Consider the following 26597-nt stretch of genomic DNA (forward strand, 5'->3'; position numbering starts at 1 on the left):
GTTTTTTTCAAAGCTCACCTTGAGTCTTTGTTTTATTCTAGCGCTTTTTCCTTGTTTATGGCACTATAAGAGCAAGCCAAAAGGCTAAAAGGTGAACAAGCATTACTGTTAAAAGAAAAAGAAAAGAGACAAACAAAAGGGGAGAACTTCATTCCCCAGTTCTTAAAATCAAAACATCTCAAAAAGAAAAAAATAATGAATAAAAAGCTCAATCACTTCATATTGGCTTAAAGCACTATTTGGCCCCTGGCCTATCCAAAATTTATGTATTTGGCCTCTGACCTATTATTTGGTCATATTTGGCCCCTAACCTATCAAATTAGATAAAATCCAACACATATTGAATGAAAAATTAACTCTGTTGGAAAATTAACGGCAGTAACCAATACAAAAATGACACATGACACATAAATAAAATTAATTTTCACTCTATCCGAACACTAGAAAAAGTTTTTAGGATTTTTTTACTGTGTAAAATAGTTACTGTTGTCATCTCCAGTTGAAAATTAAGTTTATTTATGTGTCATGTGTCGTTTTTGTATTGGTGACTGCTGTTAATTTTCCAACAAAGTTAATTTTCCATTCAATATGGATTGAATTTTATCTAATTTGATAGGTCAGAGGCCAAACATGACCACATAATAGGTAAGGGACCAAATGCATAAATTTTGGATAGATCACGAGCCAAAAAGTGCTTTAAGCCCTTCATATTTGCTAAAGCCATTTCAACTTTGTTTTTTCTAGCGCTAGAACTTCTAACCTTTGTTGTACCTATAACCCTTTCTAACCACATTACAATCCCAATTCGAGGTTGTTTTTTATATTGTCGGAGTCATGTAGAGAACTAGATGAACTCAGATGAACGTGCAAAGTCAACGTAATCCTAAGCAAGAACATAAGCCGAGAGTAAACACTTTAGCCACTAAATATTGTGTGAATTGAGTGAACTACCTATCGTGAGGTGTTTTACTTAGCTATCCCTTTAAGCTCATTTAATTGAACATGTATCATTTTCTTAAGAATATGACCTGTGATAATTGAAATGCGGCTTTTGGATATCGTGTCTCTACTTTGTACTTCTGAATACATGTAATTACAGATGCTCGAAATTGTGTCAGGCACCTAGTAAAACCAGGAGGTTTGTCTAACTTGGTTAGTGAGTGCGGGTTTAGTTTTTAGTTTACTTGGGGACAAGTGAAGTTTTAAGTGTGAGGAGGTTTGATAGGGGCCAAAAAACTCTATCTTTAGGTACGGTTTTAGGACAGTTTAGTTTAGTTTTTCGTCAATAAGCGAGCAATTCTCGCATTTATATGCATGTGTGTGCGTTAATTAGATTTTGAATATGTTTTGTTTACTTTTGTAGTTTAAGTTCATTTTCTGATCGTTTTTGGGCAAATATTGCCAAACTAGCACGTATGTTAGCTTTCAATTATTTATCATGGCTAAATGATCCACCAAAAGCCGCATCAAATGGAGTTTTTACTCAAATCAAGCGATTGGTGGGTCAATTTAGCCTCGGAACTAATGTCATTTGGAGATTATATGCGTGTGCAGGTCAAAATAGGAACAAGTTCGGGCGAAAATCGCGTTTCGGGAACACCTGACAGTCACGCAGGGTGTTTAGACACTTACTGCTCGCCAAACTGGCCTTTTTAGGCCAACTCGGCAAGCTGGCACTGCTACGAAGCCACATTTGTTGCCCACTTCTCCCACCTGCAATAGGAAATGAATTCGGTCAGATTTGGGACTCAAACAGCAACTATAAATAGGATTTTTCACATGTAAATTAGATATCTTTCTTTTATTGTAAAAACCCTAGCTTTCCCCCCATGAATCATCCTCTCCAACTCCTTCATCCTCCATTGAAGAACATTCGAAGCTCCATTCTCCGAGGATTATTCAAAGTTCCTCCTTAAGTCCTAGGAAGACACATACAGTGGTAGACAGGTTCCCTGAAAGGGATTTTCTTACTTTTTTACAACTTGTTTATCTCTTGATACAGTCTATGAATCCTAGGCTCATTGTATCTCCGTGACAATTTTCTTCATATTTAATGTTAATATAATTCTTGTTTTGTTCAATTGATTCATCTATTTAATCTTTGTCTTACGCTTTGTTTGATTGGTTTAACTCATTCATAAATCCAAATACTTTGTTGGCACATATTGCGAGCTGAATCAGATCTAGTCAGAGCCTATAAGATTGACGACTTTATAGAAGATTAAGCCCAAATTTCTAAGCCTTAGAGCTAGTTTCGACCTTACAAGGAAGTCACGAACTAGGAACCACAGAAGGATAAGTAGGGTTAATCGCCTCGAACACAAGTGACTTAGATTAGGTTATTAATTGGTTATCTAAACAACTTATATTCATCATTATCATATCATTCCATATCCCTATGGGTAATTACATTATTGAAAGATCACTTAGGAGTAGAATAACTTAGTTAGGAGTAGTTTAACTTAATCAAAACCAAGCTTAAACCCCCCAAAGCCTAGATAACACTAGAAACTGAGTAGCTCGATACTTGCAGGAGTAAATCCTATGGATTCAATACCTGGACTTGTCCAGATTATTACTTGATAACGACGAGGTACACTTATCCCGTAGTGAGTCTTAATCGAGCAACCGCTCGGAGGCGCATAAGAAATGAATACTTCCATTTGAGCTTCATTAGTAATTTTATGGAGAACTGTACTGGTCAGTCCACTACAATATGTCTTCGCCTATTGTTTTCTTCCTAGACCTCCATCCCCATATTTTCATCTTGACCCAGGCCCTTGCATGACCCGCCCACCACTTCATTAGAGCTATCATTTAGTGTTTTGGATAAAGAATGAGACTTACTTTTGTGCACTTTGTTATGATTCTCCCTTATCCATCACTGATTAGCTTGTTTAGTGGAATTCAAATTTGACTCACTCTAATTTTGAGGAGATTGTAAATTGTCAAACTCTTCGCCATTGCTTTTACCCGACTCCCATAACCATTTTCCACCGGGCTGCTCCTTGCTCCTACGAATAGATGCCTTCAACCAATCCCCTCATTCCTCTTCAAGTTTGGTGGTCGGAAGCTGGAAAAGAAGTTCACAGAAGCGGCCAGTGTGACCAAAAACTCCATAAAATTACCCAATCTTTCATATTTGAATGACATGAAGAACCGATCGCTTTATGATCTTTTAATCTTTTTAAAACGCTTCAACGATTTGCGAGCATCAATCAAATACTCGGATGTGCATGTATAAACATTGGAAACTTGAGTTATTTAATACGTCATACTCATATACTCATATAATTATTAACATTCAACATTATATAATAGGGTTTTGCATAAATTTATGGTGGAATCTATAGTTACTTTCTTTTTGACAAAATAATCATTACTTTGTTTTTTTCACCATTGGGTGATGAGATAGAAAATTAATTCAAGGATGGAAAAAAATAAAGTCATCATCCAATGGTGAGAAGAGTAACTGTTACTTTGTTAAAGATAAGGGCTAATTACAAATCTACCCAACTAAAAGACCCCCCATTTACATATTTAACCCACCTTGCTTTCATTTTACCAAATTAGACACTCCCATTTTGGACAAAATTACCCTTAGTTGTATATAACAAAATTACCATTCTGGACGACCAGCAACCTTACATTGCAAACAAATAGATTCAGTTGGTAAACAAATACAAATAAAGCACATACACAAATCTCATTGCGCTTACGGCAAACGTTTCTCTAACTGTTTGGTGTAGGGGGGTTACTTTCTATGTCCATGCATAGGTCACATTCCACAACTCAAGAATCCAACCCTGCAAGGAAGAGGTATGCCTTGATAAGCACTAAATACATATATAGAGATAACACCTCTTTGTCGCATTTGAGTACTGAATGCGCTCAAATGTGACTCAGAGATACAAGTTTGGGGAAAGCTCACTACGCCAAAACCCTCTTCAGACGACGATTAAAAACCGTCGTCCCGCGAGATATAAATCTGTCACGGGGCTCGCTGTAGTCTATTGGTACTTCAGATGACGGTCGTGTTTTGTCATCCGTAACAGCCTCACATGACAGCGACCAAATAGCGACCTGTCATCTGACCACTAATTATATGGGTTTATCTAATAACAACTATCACCGAATATATGTTCTCATGACACCATTTTTAAATAATCTGTCAAACTATTAAGTTAAAATGAAGTTGTTGTGTTAATCTTACGACAGTTTTTGTTTTCCCGACTTTCATCGTAACGTAACTCACATGACATAATTTGTATTAAATTTTGTCGTTGGAACATAATTAGTATGACAGTTAGTTACCAGTTCTATGTCGTTAGATAGAAAGTAAAATGACATTTTCTTATAAGAATTTTGTCATTGTTTTTTTACCTCTTTCATAAACCTGTATATATAATCAAAGAAGATTGCAAATAATGTGCAAATAACCTTTATATATAACAATAAACATATACATATGTGAAGATCACAATCCTAACCAAAGGTTTCTCATTACAAAGCTAACATTTAACTATATAAAAAGCCTAAACACCTAAACCTTGAATCTGTTATGCCCATTCTTTTCAGGTTTTCTTCCATCCCTTTGCTCCCTGCAACATAAAACACACAAGTTAATTGAGTGTTTTTCTAAGGTCCTACCTGTTACTTTGCACAAAATATTTGCAAAAGAGGTCAAGATTTATGCCTTGTAAAATCTAGCTAAAAATTGAAAAATAAGATGCTAATCCATGTCCTTATCTATGATGTGGTTAATTAAGTTAAATAAACAAACTTTTATCAAAAGCAGATATTTTGAGCCTAATAAAAGTTGCTTCTCGACAACTGCAAAATACAATATAATTAGCTTTAAATATGAAAATGAAGTAGCAGAAATTCTGACCAACCTCACCAACCTAAATTTAAAAAAAATGAACAAAAATATCCCCAAATTCGGCAACAAGCGTATGGTCTATAGTGGGCAGCAAATCAAGATATCCCATCACTTATCAACATTCACATGCAGCCCCTCATTACAATCACTCTTTCATTATGTAAACTTAATAGCATCCATCATTAGTAGCATAACTGATATGTAATAGTCCAATCCTATAGCATGATTAACATATTATATATTATGATCAAAACCAAACTTAATCCTAGAGGGCATGATTAACATGTTATATATATGGTCAATTTCATCATTTCATCCATAGGACATGACAATACCAAATCAAAGGCCACTCAAAGATCATGTGAAATGATACATAAAGCAATTGGGACGCAACTAACATAAAAAAAGGTACCACAATTATCAATTAGATTAGTATGATATCCTCACACCCTGAAAAGGTGTAAGAAATGAAGTCCCCCATTGTGAATAGAAAAGCCATCATTTCCAATCTGTTAAATACAGTTAAATCTCTGCATACCCTTTGTTAAAGCTTAAGTTCCGCTTATATGAATGATACCAAAAAGGCAAATAGCATATACTGAATAAAAAGAAAGAAACATACCAAGAGACCGGTAGGGCATAGGAGCTGGTCTTCCAATTAATTGAGTATACTGATCAACAACAGCCAAAGGAGTAGACCAGAGAAGAAATACAAGTCAAAAATGTTGAAACACCTTTCCATATAATTTTGATTTGACAAAATTGTTTAAGTATAAATTAGAATACATATTCTAAACACACTAAGTTTAAATGCGTTGATTTATTCTACTAATGTGTTTGTTCAATGTTGAGTATAAATGTTATAAGTCATAAGGATTGGAAGGCCCAAGCCCAATACGGAAACCAAGGCCCAAGTTAAACAACTCAGTACACTCGGCCCGCGTATGTCAAGACGCTGCCGTTTTTGTTCAAAATGCAACTCAGCAATCAGAAGGATCTAGAAGACCTTCGGGAACAACTTCAAGATGAAGCTGCTGAGTAGTCTCGACAAAGCGTACAAGACAGCAGCTGGCAAAGGAAAACTTCCAGACAAAGTGTTTCCTCTTTTGGCAAAGTTCAGACGACACAGTATGCTGTCCAGTTGACTTTACCATAAAAGGAGAGACCATCTGCTGTGCTGGCCGAGGACAGAAGATACACGATTGTGATTGGCCAAGAGCTCTGTGCAAGTCAGGATGACAACGACACATAGCCGTTTCCCTCCAACGGTTATTTCGAAATTCGAAATGACCGAATGGCCAAACGTCTCTATAAATAGTGCCATCACAAGCTTCACTAAACACAGAACTTGATCAAGCCATTACGCTGTCCAAATCTCTACAAGTTCTGCAAGCAAGAAGCAAAGCAAAATTCTTACACTACATTTTCATATCTGTGTAAAAGTCTAGAGTGGTTGTTTTTCAATCATCTAAGGTGTTCTAGCAATTGTTGTTTAGGACAAAAATCTTTATCATTTCTAGAAGTAGAAAGGAGAGGCTGAGTACTCGGTTTTAAGTACTCAGCGGAGAGATTAGGATTGAGTAGAAGTATAGAGGAAGGTACTCTTATCATACTCAATTGCTGACATTGTAAAAGGTTTGAGGCTCTACCTTTAAAGAGCTCAGTAGAGGATTTGAAATCTCGGAGGTGTTCCGGGGACAGGACGTAGGCTTAGAAGAAGCCGAACCTGGATAAATCTGCTGAGTGAAGTATTTCTAAACCTTAACTCCTTATTCATATTGCTTGCTTAAAACAAACTAAAACTGACCAAGTAAAAGAGGTCAAGCTGAGTTGTGCGCTACAAACGAGCAGGTTCAGGAATAGACTCTAAGTGCTATTTCCTGACCTAAGCAACGAAGCTGTCCTAGTCACTAGTTGACTAAGCCAGTGTCTTGCTGAGTGTTAAGTGCCGCTGTTTTATAAACTTTTCTTAAAGAAAAGAAATCTGCCCAAATTATTTTAAAAAGGTAAAATAGTTCCTAACCCCCCCTTGGAACTATATTTGCAACCTTACAAGGGACCAACAAGTGGTATCAGAGCCTAAAAGCTCATTACTAAAGGTCTAACAACCTTGAGTTGATCCATACCATGGGCGAAAACAGCACTCGGTTTCTCCCTGGAAACCAGACAACTCAGATATTACCTGAGGGGCTGTCCATTACCAGGCCTCCCCTATTCTTCGGGTCAAACTATACCTTTTGGAAGAATAGGATGAAAAACTTCATTCAACCTACAAACATGAGTGCCTGGCTATCTATAGTCCAAGGCCCGTTTGTACCTGTGAAAGTTGTTGATGACCAGTCAGTTGTTAAAGCTGAGGTTGAATGGACAGAGGATGATCTTAAGAAGCTTCAAAACCATGCTTCGGCTATCAATATGCTTCACTGTGCGCTCGATGCTGCAGAATATAACAAAATCTCAGGTTGTGAGTCGGCACAAGAGATCTGGAAAAAGCTGGAAGTCACCTACGAGGGAACAAACAAAGTAAAAGAATCCAAGGTGAATCAGCAGATGAGACTGTACGAGCTGTTCGAGATAAACAATGATGAGGGCATTTCAGACATGAACGCAAGGTTCACCAACATCATTAATGAGCTCAAGAGACTTGGGAAAATCTTCACTGAGGAAGAACAAGTCAAAAAGATACTCAGGAGTCTTCCAAAAGACTGGCAAGCAAAGAAGACAGCAGTTGAGGAAGCTCAGGATTTAACCACCTACAAATATGACGAACTCATCGGTTCATTGCTGACCCATGAGATATCAATAAAGAACTTTGAGGTGAAGGAAAAATCTGATGACAAGAAGCAGAAGTCACTTGTCATGAAGGCTGACTCCACTGACGGGAGTTCAACTGATGATGAGGAGATGGCTATGTTCACAAGAAAGATGAAGAGGTTGTTCAGGAAGAACGACAAATATTCCAAAAAGCCTTACAAAAAGTTTGATAAGTATAAGGCTGACTCAAGCGACAGCAAATACAGAAAGGACAGCTCAAAGCCCATTACATGCTTTGAGTGCCACCAAGATGGCCATATTAAGTCAAACTGCCCCACGCTGAGGAAAGACAAGAAAAGTGGGAAGAAGGCAATGGTGGCCACTTGGAGTAACAGTGATGAATCTTCATCAACAGAAACTGAGGCCACCGAGTCAGCGAAGATATGCTTCATGGCTGACGAACTTGCTGAGCCATGCATTTCTGAGCATGCTGACCAATCTGATAAGTCAGACAATGAAGAGCAATCCAATGAGGTAATCTCACTCTCTCAACTCAGAAATGAAATGGGTAATGCCCTGAGTGATCTTTACACACTTGTCAAAAAGTGTAACAAAAAGATTAAAACACTCAGCCGGCGCTGTGATAAGGTGGAAGAGGTCAAACTGAGTGACCTCGGATACCTTCTTCAAGACAACTCAATTTTGCATGAAAATATGAAAACCATTCATCAGTCTGTAGTTGAAGTCCAGTCAGTTTCCAAGAAACTGAGGAAGGATGTCACAACCATTCAGAACCAACTAAAGGTTCCAAACAAAAATAATTTTCCTCTGAGAACTAAGTATCAAGGTACTCAGTACCAAGGTACTCAGCAGAGACGAAATCCCCAGCGAAGAGTTCAGTGTGACTTTTGTGGGAAGTTAGGACACACCACTAAGGTGTGCTGGCACGCTCAGCACTGGGGTGCTGACAAGTCAGTAAAGAGTCCTAAACAGAAAGTCAGTTGTGACTTCTGTGGAAAAAGTGGCCACACTATTAATGTATGTCGCCACAAAATAAAATATGATGCTTTACCTGTTGAACCTAACAAGTCAGGACCCAAAAAGAATTGGGTACCTAAAGGAAACTGATTACAATGAAGGTAAGCCTGAGATGTGCCGAGAAGTCAAAAATGTGGTATATTGACAACGCATGCTCAAGGCATATGACGGGTGATGAAACTCAATTCATCACGTTCGAACGTAAACGAGGAGGAAGCGTAAGTTTTGGAGACAACAAAAAGGGTAAAATAGTAGGATCAGGCACCGTTGGAGGTAATCCCACTATTGAATCTGTCTCCCTAGTCAGCGGACTCAAATATAACTTACTCAGCGTAGCTCAGCTATGTGATAATGGAAGAAAATTTATATTTGACGAAACTGGATGTAAAATATATGAGGGAAAATCAAATGAGTTGATTTTAACTGCCCCTCGGATAGACAATGTCTTTATGCTAAACCTCGAAAAGAAGTTTTCAAAAACTGTATGCTTAGTCACAAAGGAAGAAAATTCCTGGCTATGGCACAGGAGACTTGGTCATGTAAGCATGGACCTCCTGGCCAAATTAGCAAGAAAGCAATTGGTTGAGGGACTGCCTAAACTTAAATTTCAAAAAGATCAATTATGTCATGCCTGCCAAGCTGGAAAACAAACCAAGCAATCTTTTCAAAGTAAAAACATTGTCTCAACTAAGCGTCCGTTAGAAATGCTACACTTGGATCTCTTTGGTCCAGTCCAGCCGCTGAGTCTGGGTGGAAGAAGGTTTTCCTTGGTTATTGTAGATGATTTCTCTCGGTACACATGGGTTATCTTGCTGACCAGCAAGGATGAGACCTTTGAGACATTTTCAAATTTGGTTAGAAAAATTGAAAATGAAAAAGACCTAAAATTAGCTCATACCCGTAGTGATAACGGTGGAGAATTCAAAAACCAAAAGTTTGTTGAATTCTGTGAAGCCAGCGGCATTGACCACAATTTTTCTGCTCCTAGAACACCTCAGCAAAATGGGGTTGTAGAAAGGAAGAACAGAACTCTGGTTGAAATAGCCAGGACAATGCTGGATGAGCATAAGCTTCCAAAGTATTTTTGGGGTGAGGCTGTTAACACAGCATGCTACATTTTTAATAGGGCTCTAGTTAGACCTATACTCAAGAAAACCCCCTATGAACTTTGGAAAGGACGAAAGCCCAATATTGGATACTTTCGTGCCTTTGGCTGTAGATGTTTTATTTTAAATACCAAAGATAGCTTAGCAAAGTTTGATTCAAAAGCTGATGAAGCTATCTTTCTGGGCTACTCAACAAACAGCAAAGCATACAGAGTTTTTAATAAGCGAACTCAAGTTTTAGAAGAGTCAATACATGTAGAGTTCGATGAAACTGACCCTGCAGGTAGATACCAGCCGCTGACCGAAGATGATCCAAACTCAGTAACCATCGCTGACTCAGAACCAGCTACTGAGTCATTCACGAAAAGGTTGACCAAGAGTAAGAGTGAACCTAAGATTACTTTTACTGACCCATCTACTTCTGCAGAGATTGTTGAAACAGGAACAGCACAAGACATGAATCTACCCAAAGAAATAAGGATTCCTAAAGGGCACTCCGAAAGTGCAATCCTTGATTCTGCTGGGAATACCCTGATGACGAGGAATCAACTCAGGAAATACCTCAGCAATGTTGCTTTCGTCTCAATATAAGAACCGAAGAATTTCGCTGAAGCTGAGTACGATGAATTCTGGATGAACGCAATGCAAGAGGAGCTCGATCAATTTCGAAAAAATGATGTATGGGAGTTAGTGCCTCATCCAAAGAGTCAAAAGACCATCGGAACAAGATGGGTCTTCAGGAACAAGATGGACGAACAAGGAAACGTAGTCAGGAACAAAGCAAGGCTTGTAGCTCAGGGCTACAGTCAGCAAAAAGGTCTGTGGTATCCAAATACTCATGACTTTACGCTCATCGGATACACTGACGCTGACTATGGACGAGACAAGATGGAAAGAAAAAGCACCTCTGGAGGATGCCAATTCCTAGGAAGCTGTCTTGTATCTTGGTTCAGCAAGAAGCAGGCGTCAGTAGCCCTGTCCACAACTGAAGCTGAGTACATTGCTGCTGGAAGCTGAGACTGAGCAACAGCTTGAAGATTATGGTGTTCAAACAAAGACAATTGAAGTCAAATGCGACAACAAAAGTGCAATTGACCTCTCAAAGAACCCAATCCAGCACAGCAGGATGAAGCATGTCAGCATAAGACATCATTTCATCAGAGATCATGTACTTAAGAAAGAAATTAAGCTGACTTATGTCCCAACGGACGAACAGCTGGCGGATATCTTCACGAAGCCACTGGCTCGTGAGCAGTTCAGCATACTAAGAGAAGCAATTGGTATGTTTAATCCTCTTCAGTAAATTCCTGTGCTAAATGAATGTTGAATGCTGAGTGAATTACATGCTGAATGATTTATTGTTTGCTGAGTATCTCTTGAAACTGACTGAATATACAATACTGAGTAAACTTGCACACTGAGTAAATTAGTTTAGAACTTGAACTTAAAATCATCCTTAAATAATGCACTGACCTCTCAGAATATCAAACGCTTGACATTCTAAATACTGAGTGATTAATCCGTTAGCATAAATTCCAAGCACGCGTATAACCTAGGATGACGTATTCGCCGTAATGTGTCATAAATGCCAGGATCCCTGTCGGTACATGATCCCAAGGCAACTGACACATGGATTTGGTTAAGATCCACACCGTTCAACTCGTCTATAAATCATGGGCAATTCCCCATCTTTTACTCCTTACGCTCAACAAATCTTTAAGGCTACGAAATCACCCAAATTTCTTTCTCTCAAATACCTCTATTCTCTCCATCTTAGAAGCATGACTAAGCTATCCTTCAACGTCTCCGGTGCCGGCCAAAATAAGTCCAGCTCCGATGAACCTTCACGAAACCCTTCCACCTCTAGCAAGGATAAAACTGATCAAAACTCTGAAAAAGAGAAAGCTGTGAAAATACGAACCTACTCCAAAGTCTTCGAAAGTGTTCTCGAATGGAAAGTTGAGCCCTCCAGATGGGTTTCTGAGCACTTCGTCCAACATGAACAACCGTTTGCCGAATGGATTGCAAAGAACGAATGGACTGGGCTGTTCTCCGTCAGAGATGAAACGTATCCTGACTTGGTAAGGGAGTTTTACCACAATCTTATGGTTGCCAATGACTCCCCTGACTATCTAAGCACTAAAGTAAAAGGAAAGACGATCTTCATCAACCCTCTGTACTTGGGAAATCTCCTCCAACTTAAAACTGGGGGAGTGAGGCTGAGGAAGTCTGGAGATCAGGACAAGACCGACTACGTCCATACTTTCTGCAAACCTGAGGGTCACTCAGGCAAGATCTCAGCATCTTCAATGGGACAGCACCAAAAGATGGCTCACTACCTGCTGAGCTACTTCATTTACCCTAAGATAAACTGCACGACCTCAGCAACGAACTTTGAACAGTGCTTCATATGGCACATGCTGACGTACACCCCCATCAACATGCCCGTCTTCCTAGTTGCTGGGTTCCTACACAGCACGGGTACAATGAGGTTGGGATCAATCATTACCAGGATCCTCATCGACCATAAGATTGACCTTGAAGGCGAGGAATCTTTCAGAGGAACCGAAATCACAGCGGCCTCGCTGAGGGCACTGAAATATGGGCAGCCTTTGAAGAAAGTAAAAGCTGCTGCTGCTACTGGCCAAGCTGATCAGACTGAGGAGACTATAGCTGAGCCTAAGAAAGGGCAAAGAACTAAGGCCCCAGCTTCTCGCAAGAGAAAATCTGCTGAGACACCTAATGTTGTGTCTCCAGCAAAGAGGCAGAGGTCAGCTGGAAAGTCAGCTGAGAAGAGAAGCAGGCAAGATGAGCCTAACACTGAGATAGCTGCTGAGCTCCCTCAGAAGAAGCAGAAGTCTTCAACACTGGCCCCTCTGGACATCATACCGATGGATTTTATTGTACCGGGTGATTCTCACTTCACTCAATGTCAAGGCATTGATGCTGAGGGAACTGAGGTCCAGTTAGATGAACACTTCATCTCCCAAGTTGAGGAAGAACTTGATGGAGATAATACTGAGGAAGAAGAAGAAGATGATGAAACCAGCGGTCAGAATGAGGCTGAGGAGTCTGAAGAATATGCCAGCGAAATTGAAGCTGAGGACGCTGACGCTGGGTTAGCAGGTGGTGCTGTGCAGGCTGACACTGAGTTGGCTGCGGGAGTTGAACAAGTTGAAGAGCAAGCTGACCAGATTCAGACTGAGCAAAAGGAACCTTCTCCTACTCACTCAATAGAACCTGCTCATCATACCACTCCACCACGTAAAAGGCGAAAACTGGTTAAGGCCAGTGAGGTAATAGTCAGTGACCCTCCTGTGCAACCACCATCCATTCCTCAACTTGTCCTCTCCAAGACAACAAAGGATCCTTCTACCGTCCAATTAAAATTTTTCAAACGGCCCTCAACTTCCTCTACTACAACGCCGTTGGAAAAACAAGCCTATGTTTCTTCTCAACAGGAACATGCCGAGCATAACACTTCAACCACTTCTACAAGTCAGGTTGAACCAAGCACTGCCCATGCTGTTTCCTCAAGCATAATGCTGACTCCTCATCCCTCTGCCGTCAGCACAGACAGTGTTCGGGTTATGACCTCCATCATCAACAACCTCTCTGCTGATCAATCAAACTTACCTCCAACTCAAGTGCAGATTGAGCCAAGTCATCCAGTCACTGACCAGGGTATTCCTTTCACCCCACTTTCTTCTGGTCATACTGATGTACATCGGGATACCACTGAGTCCGGCAAAAAGCTCCTTGACTTAGTGCAAGCACTCATCCACGATCTTCAACATTCTGCTTCGCCTGCTGCTGGATCTTCAATTCCTGCCGCAACTCAGCTCTCTCAAGTCACTCTACTTCTCAACGAAGTCAAGGGACTCAAGGATTTGCTGAATGTCGTCCTGTCATTACAAGCCCAGCAAGCTAAGCAGGATTCCATTGCTAAGTTGGCAGAGATACAGCTGTCAACAATTCAATATCTGAACTCCCTCCATCAGCAAGTTCAGAAATTATCTGCTGTGAACACTGACTATGCCACTTCCTCAGAACTCAAGATGCTCTTTGCTCAGCTTCATACTGAGCAACTTAAGACAAATGAGCAAATGGTATCCTATAGTCAGTGCTCAGTCGAGCAAATTGGTGAGGCCATTCGGCTCCTTAATCTCAACAAGCAAGAGATGGATACTGACGCGTTGAAGCAGAATGAATTGCTATCCCTCGCACAACAATCCTTCACCCATATCCGTCATAATAATATTCAACGTCATCATTATGACTCAACACTCTTAAAAACCTTCCACCAAGTCTTTGTTGGTCTCACTGAAGCTCTCATTTGGCAAGCCAAAGTACAAGCCTTCAGTGTGAATATGCTCAGTGCTGCTGATCTTCATATACCAGTCGAAGTATCCGCTGATGGCGTTGGCATTTTTGATGGGGTAAATGAAAGTGTTGACAAACTCAAAGAGCTTTCACAAGAACTGACTCGCGCTGTCTTAACCGATGCGTTTAAGCTCCCTGAAGTTGACAAAACGGGGGAGAAAGCGCAAGCTGCTAGAGCTGAGCATGAGCAACGTCAGTACAAGAGAAGTCAGTCACAGGGCAAGAAAAAGAAATAGTTAGGCTAATTTTTGCTAATTTATTTCTTTTGCTGTGCAACTGCTGACTTCTATCAATATATCATACTTCCTTCTCTTATTCAAATACTGAGTTATGATATATGCTATTAAGTACTGAGTTATTATGTATCTTCGTTATATCAGCTATGCTTAACACTTATAATATTTATTGACTAAATGATATGCTGATAACATGTTTGACATCATACTATGATCTTATGATACATTCTGATAAAAAAACTCATTGAACAATAATTTGCTCAGCACGCTCTGTCACTATACATTACTTCCGCTGAATTCTGAGTAAAATAGAATATGACCCATAAGCTGACCTATACCTGAAATCTGATCTTAGACTTATTCAGTTAAACCTTAGAATGTTTAGAATAAAACTAAGTCAGTAGTTCAGTCCTTACGGGGGAGTTCACTTAATTAAAAAGGTCAACTATCATGGGGGAGCTCATACTGAGTTCCTTGCTGAACAGTTTTGCCAACATCAAAATGGGGGAGTTTGTTGAAACACCTTTCCACATAATTTTGATTTGACAAAATTGTTTAAGTATAAATTAGAATACATATTCTAAACACACTAAGTTTAAATGCGTTGATTTATTCTACTAATGTGTTTGTTCAATGTTGAGTATAAATGTTATAAGTCATAAGGATTGGAAGGCCCAAGCCCAATACGGAAACCAATGCCCAAGTTAAACAACTCAGTACACTCAGCCCGCGTATGTCAAGACGCTGCCGTTTTTGTTCAAAACGCAACTCAGCAATCTGAAGGATCTAGAAGACCTTCGGGAACAACTTCAAGATGAAGCTGCTGAGTAGTCTCGACAAAGCGTACAAGACAGCAGCTGGCAAAGGAAAACTTCCAGACAAAGTGTTTCCTCTTTTGGCAAAGTTCAGACGACACAGTATGCTGTCCAGTTGACTTTACCATAAAAGGAGAGACCATCTGCTGTGCTGACTGATAGGGGTCAAAAACCCCTATCTTTGGGTACGGTTTTAGGACGGTTTTTAGGTTTATTTGGCTAATAAGCGAGCAATTCTCGCATTTAAATGCTTTTGTGTGAGTTAGTTAGAAATTGGAAGCATTCTATTTACTTTTCGTCGTTTAGGCTCGTATTGTGATCAATTTAGGCAAATACGGCCGAAATAACACGCATAATAGAATTCCGTTATCTTTTGAAGCTAATTGGTCCATCAAAAGTCGCACCAAACGAAGCGTTTGCTCAAAATAAGCGATTGACGGATCAATTCGGCTTTTGGACTAATGTTTTCTGGAGTTTTTATGCGTGTGCAGGTGTAAGTTCGGACGAAAAAGGGTTTGGAAGTCATCCGGTACGGATCGAGCGCGCTTCGGGCGAAAACGCTCGGCGAGCAGGGCCCCCCGGGCCATTTCTGCTCGCCGAGCAGGGCGCCAGGCGCCTGCTCGGCGAGCAAGGGCTGCTCGTCGCAATCCTGCTCGGCGAGCAGCCTTTCCTGCTCGGCGAGCAGACTTGCGGGAATTGGTCAAAAAGACCAATTCCGCCCCCACGAAGCCACGTTCGGCCCCACGTCTTCCTACACCAACAAGGACACGAAATTAGGTCAAAACGAGACCCGAGACGCGGCTATAAATAGGAATTTCCAATTGTAAATTAGATATCTTTTGTTTTTGTAATTTTCTTATCTTCCACCTCGAGAAATCCTCTCCACCTCCTCCAAAAACCTTCAAACCTCCATTGAAGACGCCTCCGAAGCTCCATTCACCGAGGATTGCTCGAGCTCCATCCTTAAGTCCTAGGAAGACGCCTGCATTGGTTGACAGGTTCCCTGAAAGGGATTTTTCTTCTTTTATAACTTGTTTATCCTATGATACATGCTATGAATCTTAGGCTTATTGTAACTTCGTGACAATGTTCTCCATCTTTGATTAATATAATAGTTTTGTTTCTTCAATTGTTTTAATGTTTTGAATCTTTGTCTTACGCTTTGTTTGATTGGTTTAACTCATTCGATAATCCCAAAATCAAGTTGGCATATATTGCGAGCTGAATCTGACCTAGTCAGTGCCTATAGGATTGACGACCCTATAGAAGATTAAGCCCAAATTACTGAGCCTTAGAGCTAGTTTCGGCCTTACAAGGGAATCACGAACTAGGAACTTTAGGAGGATAGGTCGGGTTAATCGCCTCGAACACAAGTGACTTAGATTTTAATTCAATTGTTTAAACAATCTATTTCCATTATCATCGTATCCCTCCATGATCCTTTAGATGATTGCATTGACAAAAGATCACTTAGGAGTAGTTTAACTTAATTAGGGGTAGAGTAATTTAGTTAGGGTTAGAATAACTTAGTCAGAATTAGATAATCTAGTTAGGATTAGTGCAAACCAACCTAGGAGTAGATTAATTAAACAAAACCAACTCAAACCCCTTAAGCCTAGATAACATCCGAGACTTAGTAATTCGGTACTTGCAGAAATAAATCCTGTGGACGATAACCTGGACTTAAACCCAGAAATTTATTACTTGATAACGACGGGGTACACTTATCCCTCAGATCGGGTTCTTCACAGAATCCGCATCAAGTTTTTGGCGCCGTTGCCAGGGAATAGTAGATTAATTCTATAAATACCCGACAACCGCCAATAATCAAGTTTTTGGCGCCGTTGCCGGGCATTGTAGATTAATTCTATAAATACCCGACAACCGCCAATAATCAAGTTTTTGGCGCCGTTGCCGGGGAATAGTAGATTAATTCTATAAATACCCGACAACCGCCAATAATCAAGTTTTTGGCGCCGTTGCCGGGGATTTATTTCTTCTGCAATATCGAACCAAAGGTTGATTTGTTAGTTTAGGCATTCATTGTGAATATCTTTGTTTATATCGTTTATACTTGTTGATATATGATTTCTTTATACGTTTCTATACTTGTTCATATCTGTATACTGTTACTTATCAACTTTTGTGCTAGAACTTCACTTTTTCTCAGCATTCTCTGATCAATGAATTGGCAAGAAAAAGTCGAGTGGCAAGCTCAAAAGTTTACTATCCCATCAAGACAATACATTCATACCCTGGAGAATGAGGCTCCCAATCCCTCCATGGCCGACTTAAATGAGAAAATGGATATCTTGATGGCAAATCTGAGCCTCAACACCAATGAAAGTGTAAGTTTTGTGGGTAATCACCAAAGGTTTGTTAATGAGCACAGGGAAAACGAATTGGGAATGTTCCCTTACGAACAAGCAAGCCAAGTTCCTCCACAACCCTCTAGCTCACGAGATGAGGTGCTGTCCCTTTTGAAAGGAATATCAGCCCGACTTACAATCAACGAGGAGGTTTGCAAGGACTTGAGCAACCAATTGGCTCAAATAAACCATGAGATGCAAGAGCAATCCCGAGATGCTCTCCCATGCATAAAGGAAAACATAGAAATCCCACAAAGGGAATCAGCTCAAGCCATCTCCTTGAGGAATGACAAAAAGGTAGAACCAAGTCCACTATCACATGCATCACTCGAGGTAAGTGAGGAACCGGAAGCGGTAAGCAACCCCGGTTCAAAATCTGAATTTCTAAATCATGTGATAGAGATAAAAGATCAAATCAAAACTTGTGTATCTCAACTACCTCTTCCTCAAAAATTAGAAAAGTTTAGGTTTGCTTCATGCTCAGAAGTTTTCATTCTCTTCGACCTACCAAGAGAATCCAAAAGGGAGCAAACCAAACTTTTTCATAATATGTTTAAATTCGGCCTCCTGCTTTCATTAAACTTATTAGAGGCTCTTAATCCATTTTGTAGGTACGGATTATTTATTCAGGAATTTGAATTCCTAACACGAGTAGAAGCATACACCTAGGCGGGAATTCTATGTCGAGCTCACCGACTATAACGTAGCGCTTCTTGGGAGGCAACCCAAGTTTTAATAAAACTTTTCAGGTTTGTTTTATTTAGATTATACATTGATCTCTTAGTTTAGTTTTTTTAGTTTTCTTTTACGTTTTTTTTAAGTGTTCGTTTAAAATAATAATAATAATAATAAATAAATAAATATTTTTTTTAGTTGTTTAGTTTTCTTTTATTTTCTTTTATTTTTATTTTTATTTTTATTTTTTTTAAGTTTTCAGGTTTAAAAAAAAAAAAAAAAAAATTGGCCCCAGGAGGCCCAGCTCGCCGAGCTGGGCACTGCCGCCCAGCTCGGCGAGCAGGGCCCTGCTCGCCGCGCGCTGGGGGCTGGCGCCCAGCACGCCGCTGGGCACTGTGCCCAGCCTGCCGCTGGGCGCTGGCGCCCAGCACGCCGCTGGGCACTGCGCCCAGCCCGCCGCTGGGCACTGCTGCCCAGCGGCGGTGCTCGGCCGCGATAAGGAATTTTTTTTTTCGAGATTTTTTTTTTAAAATCCCGAACGAAGCTGAAATAAATAAATAAATAAATAAATAAATTGCCACCGCAAATCGTCAAACTTTTGCGATTGCGATAAAATCCGTAAGTTTTCTTCTCCACCCTAACTTTTTACACTCGTACTTCATGATTTATGATGCAATGTTGGAACTTATTGCATAATTTTAGTGTGAGGAGGAGGGGTAGACAAACTTACAAAAATTGTATAAATTTTTAAATTTTTGTTGCGTCGTGTCTAGTTTAGGTTTGCGTTTTGGTGTTTTATTTCTGCTTTACTTATGTTTTTGCATGTTTAGGACCTAAAACCGTGAACCTCCTTCGAATCTAAACTTCGTTATTTGTCTTTGAGGGCTGAAAACCGAATCTAAAATTGCATGACAACTAGTTTAGGCGTAGGACACAACTCTTGTATCTGTAAAAGCATGAGCTACAGTTTGCATTTAGACCCTACTTTTGAAGAAATGCTAAAATCATTACTTAGGTAGATAACTTAAGAATTGAAGGCATGTGATATTAAACTTGAGTTTGGGGAAAACTAGTAAACACAAAATTGAAACCCAAAGAATTGTGAGTTGAATTTGAGCCTAAGAGCGAACATCAAAAAGCTCTTTTTCTTGACATTTTTGTGTGAATGCTTTGACTTGTGGAAGATTACAGATTTTGCACCTAATACTGTGTTGAACCTACATACAATGATTTGAGAGGATAAACGATGAATCAGCCTCATTAGAATTAACCCTTTTCTTTACCTTGTTTTTCTTTTTCATCCACTCTAGGAAGCCCCTCTGAGCCGACATTTTTGTAGTTTATAGATTTTTCTTTCGTTCTAACCCGTTTTTGCGAACCACAATTTGGTTCGCTACTTAACCTTTGTTTTTGCAAAGCTCGAACTGAGCCTTTGTTTTCTTCTAGCGTTTTATCGTTGTTTATGGCATTATAGTAGCAAGCCAAAAGGCTAAGGAGTGAATGAGCATCACTATCCCAAAAGAAAAAAAAAAGAAAGGAAAAACAGAAAAAGAAAAAAAAAAGGGAGAAAAGAAAAGAAAAGAGACGAACAAAAGGGAAGAACTTCATTCCCCAGTTCCTGAAAATAAAAACATCTCAAAAAGAAATCCAAAATAAGGGATGAATAAAAAGCTCAGTCACTTCATATTTGCTAAAGCCATTTAAACTCTGTTTTTATAACGCTAGAACGTTTTAACCATTATTGTACCTTTAACCCTCTAACCACATTACAACCCCAATTAGAGGCTGTTTTTGATATCATCAGAGTCATATAGCATAGTAGAGGAACTCGGATGAACGTGCAAAATCAACGTAGTCCTAAGCAAGAATACAAGCCGAGAGTAAACACCTTAGCCACCAAAAATTGTGTGAATGAGTGAACTACCTATGGTGAGGTGTTTTACTTAGCGATCCCCTCAAGCTCGTTTAATTGAACATGTGTCCCTTTACTTAAAACTATGACCTATTATAATTGAAATGCGGCTTTTGGATATCGTGTCTCTACTTTGTATTTCCGAATGCATGTAATTACAGATGCTCGAAATTGTGTCAAGCACCTAGTCAAACTGGGAAGTTTTCTAGCTTGCTTGTGATGGCGGGTTTAGTTTTTTTAGTTTACTTGGGGACAAGTAAAGTTTTAAGTGCGAGGAGGTTTGATAGGGGTCAAAAACCCCTATCTTTGGGTACGGTTTTAGGACGGTTTTTAGGTTTATTTGGCTAATAAGCGAGCAATTCTCGCATTTAAATGCTTTTGTGTGAGTTAGTTAGAAATTGGAAGCATTCTATTTACTTTTCGTCGTTTAGGCTCGTTTTGTGATCAATTTAGGCAAATACGGCCGAAATAACACGCATAATAGAATTCCGTTATCTTTTGAAGCTAATTGGTCCGTCAAAAGTCGCACCAAACGAAGCGTTTGCTCAAAATAAGCGATTGACGGATCAATTCGGCTTTTGGACTAATGTTTTCTGGAGTTTTTATGCGTGTGCAGGTGTAAGTTCGGACGAAAAAGGGTTTGGAAGTCATCCGGTACGGATCGAGCGCGCTTCGGGCGAAAACGCTCGGCGAGCAGGGCCCCCCGGGCCATTTCTGCTCGCCGAGCAGGGCGCCAGGCGCCTGCTCGGCGAGCAGGGGCTGCTCGCCGAGCAGGGCGCCAGGCGCCTGCTCGGCGAGCAGGGGCTGCTCGTCGCAATCCTGCTCGGCGAGCAGCCTTTCCTGCTCAGCGAGCAGACTTGCGGGAATTGGTCAAAAAGACCAATTCCGCCCCCACGAAGCCACGTTCGGCCCCACGTCTTCCTACACCAACAAGGACACGAAATTAGGTCAAAACGAGACCCGAGACGCGGCTATAAATAGGAATTTCCAATTGTAAATTAGATATCTTTTGTTTTTGTAATTTTCTTATCTTCCACCTCGAGAAATCCTCTCCACCTCCTCCAAAAACCTTCAAACCTCCATTGAAGACGCCTCCGAAGCTCCATTCACCGAGGATTGCTCGAGCTCCATCCTTAAGTCCTAGGAAGACGCCTGCATTGGTTGACAGGTTCCCTGAAAGGGATTTTTCTTCTTTTATAACTTGTTTATCCTATGATACATGCTATGAATCTTAGGCTTATTGTAACTTCGTGACAATGTTCTCCATCTTTGATTAATATAATAGTTTTGTTTCTTCAATTGTTTTAATGCTTTGAATCTTTGTCTTACGCTTTGTTTGATTGGTTTAACTCATTCGATAATCCCAAAATCAAGTTGGCACATATTGCGAGCTGAATCTGACCTAGTCAGTGCCTATAGGATTGACGACCCTATAGAAGATTAAGCCCAAATTACTGAGCCTTAGAGCTAGTTTCGGCCTTACAAGGGAATCACGAACTAGGAACTTTAGGAGGATAGGTCGGGTTAATCGCCTCGAACACAAGTGACTTAGATTTTAATTCAATTGTTTAAACAATCTATTTCCATTATCATCGTATCCCTCCATGATCCTTTAGATGATTGCATTGACAAAAGATCACTTAGGAGTAGTTTAACTTAATTAGGGGTAGAGTAATTTAGTTAGGGTTAGAATAACTTAGTCAGAATTAGATAATCTAGTTAGGATTAGTGCAAACCAACCTAGGAGTAGATTAATTAAACAAAACCAACTCAAACCCCTTAAGCCTAGATAACATCCGAGACTTAGTAATTCGGTACTTGCAGAAATAAATCCTGTGGACGATAACCTGGACTTAAACCCAGAAATTTATTACTTGATAACGACGGGGTACACTTATCCCTCAGATCGGGTTCTTCACGGAATCCGCATCACTGACCGAGGACAGAAGATACACGATTGTGATTGGCCAAGAGCTCTGTGCAAGTCAGGATGACAACGACACATAGCCGTTTCCCTCCAACGATTATTTCGAAATTCGAAATGACCGAATGGCCAGACGTCTCTATAAATAGTGTCATCACAAGCTTCACTAAACACAGAACTTGATCAAGCCATTACGCTGTCCAAATCTCTACAAGTTCTGCAAGCAAGAAGCAAAGCAAAATTCTTACACTACATTTTCATATCTGTGTAAAAGTCTAGAGTGGTTGTTTTTCAATCATCTAAGGTGTTCTAGCAATTGTTGTTTAGGACAAAAATCTTTATCATTTCTAGAAGTAGAAAGGAGAGGCTGAGTACTCGGTTTTAAGTACTCAGCGGAGAGATTAGGATTGAGTAGAAGTATAGAGGAAGGTACTCTTGTCATACTCAATTGCTGACATTGTAAAAGGTTTGAGGCTCTACCTTTAAAGAGCTCAGTAGAGGATTTGAAATCTCGGAGGTGTTCCGGGGATAGGACGTAGGCTTAGAAGAAGCCGAACCTGGATAAATCTGCTGAGTGAAGTATTTCTAAACCTTAACTCCTTATTCATATTGCTTGCTTAAAACAAACTAAAACTGACCAAGTAAAAGAGGTCAAGCTGAGTTGTGCGCTACAACGAGCAGGTTCAGGAATAGACTCTAAGTGCTATTTCCTGACCTAAGCAACGAAGCTGTCCTAGTCACTAGTTGACTAAGTCAGTGTCTTGCTGAGTGTTAAGTGCCGCTGTTTTATAAACTTTTCTTAAAGAAAAGAAATCTGCCCAAATTATTTTAAAAAGGTAAAATAGTTCCTAACCCCCCCTTGGAACTATATTTGCAACCTTACAAGGGACCAACAAAAAAACACCTCCAATAATCTTGTATGTAAGGGAAGTTCCTCTGTAGAACACATCCATACTGTTACTGTTCAACAATAGTACCGAATGAGCATATGCCTGCCCATTCACATTCCTTAGATCCATGTACACTGGATGAGACCCATATAGATCAGCATTAAGATTAATTGCTGAAATATAAGCAACCGGTGAAATGAATACAAAGTCGTGATACTAAATGCAAAAACATGAGTCATTAAGAGCATGCATCTTACCTGATAGTTCCCAATTGATAAAAACATGCAAAGCGTGCCCAGTTGATAGAACAGTTAGTACGGGATACTTTCCACTCTTCAGAAAGTCCTCATTGGAGTCAATATTAACACTGAGAAAGCAGAAGAGCATATTAAAGATTGCAAGCAATTACCATAAACTGAAATGAAAACAAACCAGGAGAATGGCTTTGTCAGTTAGGTAAAGTTACTGCTGAAACCATACCACAGCAGCTAAGGCAAACGCAAGGGGGAATGCACAGGCAAACATCATGATCATCCCAAACTGCAATGCTAACTGCAGAAAATCTGCAAAAGAACTCTTTTACAAATCAGCACGGAAAAAATGGTCTGGAATTTCCATCATTATAGCATATAAGCTTTCACCTAGATTTGAAATCCATCCAATTTTCTTATAATTTCAAGTATGGCTCAACTACATGACTTTACTTCCAGAGATCCTACTGACAGAGAGAATACCTCATGTTAACTATGAGTCTATATTACACATTCATGTGCAGTCCTCTCTACCTACTCTTAAGACTTTCCGGAAATCAGCTATTTCCAGTACTATGTTAATAGATGAATTGTTTAAAATATTATTCATTGGAAATTTAATTTTTTCATTACTTGGTAAACATAGTGCATTACCGTCAAAAAGTCCGTCTTCTAGTTCTTCACCAATGCTTGCAGAATATGTGGGCTTTAAGTACTCTTTCTCCACCTTGGAATATTTACATTGAACCTTTCTATTCGATGGTTCATTCTCTTGTTTTTTCTTGTCTCTTCTAATAGAAAGAAGGTAAACAGTTACAATTATATTCTTAATTTAAAACAAAGTTAAACTGAATTCCACATGTTCAGGAGATAGAAGATTCATGAAAAGTGCCTAACTCACAGCCCTAAATTTTTTGTAGCTGTACTTGAGATAAGGTAGTGATTTCTCTAACAGGTTTCCCCCCTTGCGTTTGCCTTAGCTGCTGTGGTATGGTTTCAGCAGTAACACACTAACAGAGGGACTGAATACCTGAAAACAAAATCAAATGGCCAGAATGCATGAATCTTGTAGTCCCAACATGATTAGTAACGAGAATATAGACACATTTCAACTGTTATAAATAAAGCCATGTGTAGAAAAAGAAAAAGAAACACACAAAAAAAAAATACCACATACAAAGTAAAATGGTATGGGTCATGTAAGCCATGGTCATATTAAGCTTCCCATCATTACTCTTCGCTCTTGTCTAAGGCTTGGCAAGCATATTCTATGTCATGGAAGCAAGTGACTGGCTCTTTGTTGACTGTTCATGTATGGTTTATATGCTCTTCTTTCTCATAGTTGCAGAAAACAAATATATTTTCCATTCCAATGGGATAACCTTTCAAATATCATCAAGAGTTTTTTCATAATCCTCATTCAGCAACTTGTCAACAATAAATATACCTATGAGATTTTCTGCAGCAAACTTTAGGCAAACAGATTTCAAGTCCACAACATTAAAACTATCAGCCAAGACAAGAATTTTGGCCACAGAATTTACTGATATATCATTGCAGAGTACAGATTCACACATTAATCTGAGTTTAGGTAAGTCATATTTGTCTGTTGCAGCCAACAAGACGTACAAACTCTAATTCAAACATCAAAACTTTCATCATACACAATTGAGGCAAAGTAGCAATAAACGATAAAAAAAGCTCATTTGAAAGCACCAATACCAGCTAGTCTACAGAACAGATGTAAAATATAAAATTCTCTAGGGCCATTAAGAGGATATGACAACAAATACACAAGTATTTCAACTAGCCTAAAGAAAATCATCACATTAAATAGATACTACATGAAATTAAATACCGTATAGGAACAACCAGAAGACTCTTTACCCCTTTTTCTCTAAGCTCGATGTTTGTATCATCGTCATAAGGCTTTAACCATTCCACAGGTCAAACTCTGCTCTGTAAAAAAATTCGAACAATTGAAATAGAAACTAAAAAACATAGATAACTGAAGATAAATCCATTATCGAAACAAAATTAAGCATGTGAGTAGAATATAGAGAGATTAGGAGGCTAAATTTATTACTTATAACAAATATTGATGATACTACTACAAAATCCTTTTTTCTCTTTACTCTTTGTGCAGAACCCTTTGAGGCAGAAACCCTAAAAATTAGATATAACACGAATAAGAAAAAGGAAGGTGAATCATATACAGTTGTGAGGCATAAGAAAGATGAGTTTCACAAAGTGAAGAGAAAACCCTAAACTTATGGAATTATTAAGATAAAAAAGATAAAACCTAACGATACTTACGAGATGGAGTTGAGAATGGTCGGACAAGAAAACATCTTAAGATGCTAGAAACAATTCCAGATTCTAGAGATGGAGATGGAGGGAGCAAGATGAGATGCATTTTTAGGAGGGAGATCGATATCAGAAATTGGGAAAGCATAATAAATTAGAAAAGAGAGAAGGGGGGGAATCGATTTTGGGTTTTGAGTTTTGAGCGCGTTAAATTTTTTGCTCTTTTTTGCTCCGCGCGCCTAAGTATAAAATTTTGGATTTTTTGGTTTTCGTATAACAATGACAGTCATTTATTCATAGTGTCGTTTGATGGTTAAATGACTTTTTCATCAAAATCGTGTTCTTTTGAGATGACAGAAGACTGTAATCGTAACGTCATCTGAGAATTTTTAATTACGCCTTCAGATGACATAAAGTTAAAATATTATCACGAAAAATATTCAGACGACACGAAAACAAATGTCTATCATGTATCTTGTGTCATGTGAAAGGGAAAATGGCATAGTGGCTTGTCGCATTTGAGCGTATTCATGCTCAAATGCGACAAGGTACAAGTGTAATCCTTGTCGCATTTGAGCGTATTCATGCTCAAATGCGACCCAAAGGTACACATAAATGTAGCATTCGAGCGCATTTGTGTTAAACAACCACTTATACTTTATAAATAAATACCATACATATCATATATCATATACCAAATCAGTAACATATACCAAATCAATAACATATATAAAAACATACCTGGAATACGTGTGAAAATTCTATGAGTTGATATGGAACTCGTCCCCTATCTCCTGCTACATTTGCAACACAAACATTTATTCTTTTCTTAATGGCCCAATCTAAGGTCTTATATGTTTCCTCCCAAGCCAATGTACCCCATGGGAACTCATTAAACAGTTTTGGATAATCTGCAAGATCCAGTATCCAATTCTTTGCATGCCAATCGTTAGCATTATCCAAAACATTGCCATGCACAAAATACAGCATGGCAATCATAACCGCATCTTGGTTAAATCTGTCAGTCACATCCTTCTTCTTCCAGTCTATATTTT

At 39.3% G+C, this 26597-nt stretch overlaps 1 long non-coding RNA gene across 4 annotated transcripts; it reads right to left on the minus strand.

The window, feature by feature from the left end:
* Positions 1–4430: 4430 nt before the first annotated feature.
* Positions 4431–25665, minus strand: LOC136204434 (uncharacterized). 4 transcript variants are annotated; one of them, XR_010675291.1, is made up of 9 exons: positions 25552–25665; positions 25322–25401; positions 25123–25194; positions 24137–24265; positions 23890–24026; positions 23465–23547; positions 23242–23351; positions 5505–5553; positions 4431–4601 (listed from the first exon to the last, which is right to left on the minus strand). It is a non-coding gene; the product is annotated as an uncharacterized lncRNA (long non-coding RNA). The 4 variants fall into 4 exon arrangements; XR_010675297.1 differs by lacking the exons at positions 4431–4601; positions 5505–5553 and adding an exon at positions 21769–22311; XR_010675279.1 differs by lacking the exons at positions 4431–4601; positions 5505–5553 and adding an exon at positions 21769–23157.
* Between the last annotated feature and the right edge of the window lie 932 nt (positions 25666–26597).

The sequence above is a fragment of the Euphorbia lathyris genome, chromosome 1, assembly GCF_963576675.1.
Source record: "Euphorbia lathyris chromosome 1, ddEupLath1.1, whole genome shotgun sequence".
NCBI classification, from domain to species: Eukaryota; Viridiplantae; Streptophyta; class Magnoliopsida; order Malpighiales; family Euphorbiaceae; genus Euphorbia; species Euphorbia lathyris.